Source organism: Myotis brandtii, unplaced genomic scaffold (genome assembly GCF_000412655.1).
Source record: "Myotis brandtii unplaced genomic scaffold, ASM41265v1 scaffold18, whole genome shotgun sequence".
Lineage (NCBI taxonomy): Eukaryota > Metazoa > Chordata > Mammalia > Chiroptera > Vespertilionidae > Myotis > Myotis brandtii.
Genome location: NW_005356674.1, coordinates 2,363,334 through 2,364,042, shown reverse-complemented (window position 1 = coordinate 2,364,042; position 709 = coordinate 2,363,334).

Here is a 709-nt window from a genome sequence, read left to right as displayed (position 1 = left end):
CTGATCACCACATTCCTTCTTCCCTCTTCCCAGCCTCTCCACTCTGGCCACTGTCCCTCTGGACCCAGAAATGACCCATGACTTCCCTTTCCTTGAGTCTCTCTCACAGTTGTCCCAGGGCCCATCCATTCTTGCTGGTATATGTGGGTATACAGAGTTCTATTGATTATTCTGTTGTTTTCTCAGGTCCCCAGAATACATTCATTGAAACCCAAACACACCAGACACTAAGCTAATCCCCAGAGGGGCTGCCTTCTCTGTATCTGGTTACGTCCTTCTCTCTCCTGGAGCACTATGTCCTGACACCCCAGGCCTCCTTTCCCCCCTTCCGGGACACTTTAACAGTAAAAAGGGGCACAAGTAATAACTCCAATAGGATGACAATGAAGACTGACCATGTGTTGCAGTCCTTGTTATTGCTCAACCCAGTAGAGTGTGCCTGAACCCAGGATCGAGCCCAGCTTTCTTAGTCCTGCCTTCAGGGTCCAATAAACAAAAACCCCAAAAGGAGAATCTAAAAGGAGCATCCCAAAGGAGAATCTTGGCTGACATCAACTGACAATAAATTGGAAAAGTCATGAGTCCATAAGGATACACAAAACAGCAAATGCTAATACAATGAATTCGCAAAAAAGGTGAGTAGAGTGCATTTATACTTAGTCTTGTTATTCAATCGTGTTGGGCTTATTGACTCACTGTATCAATGAAG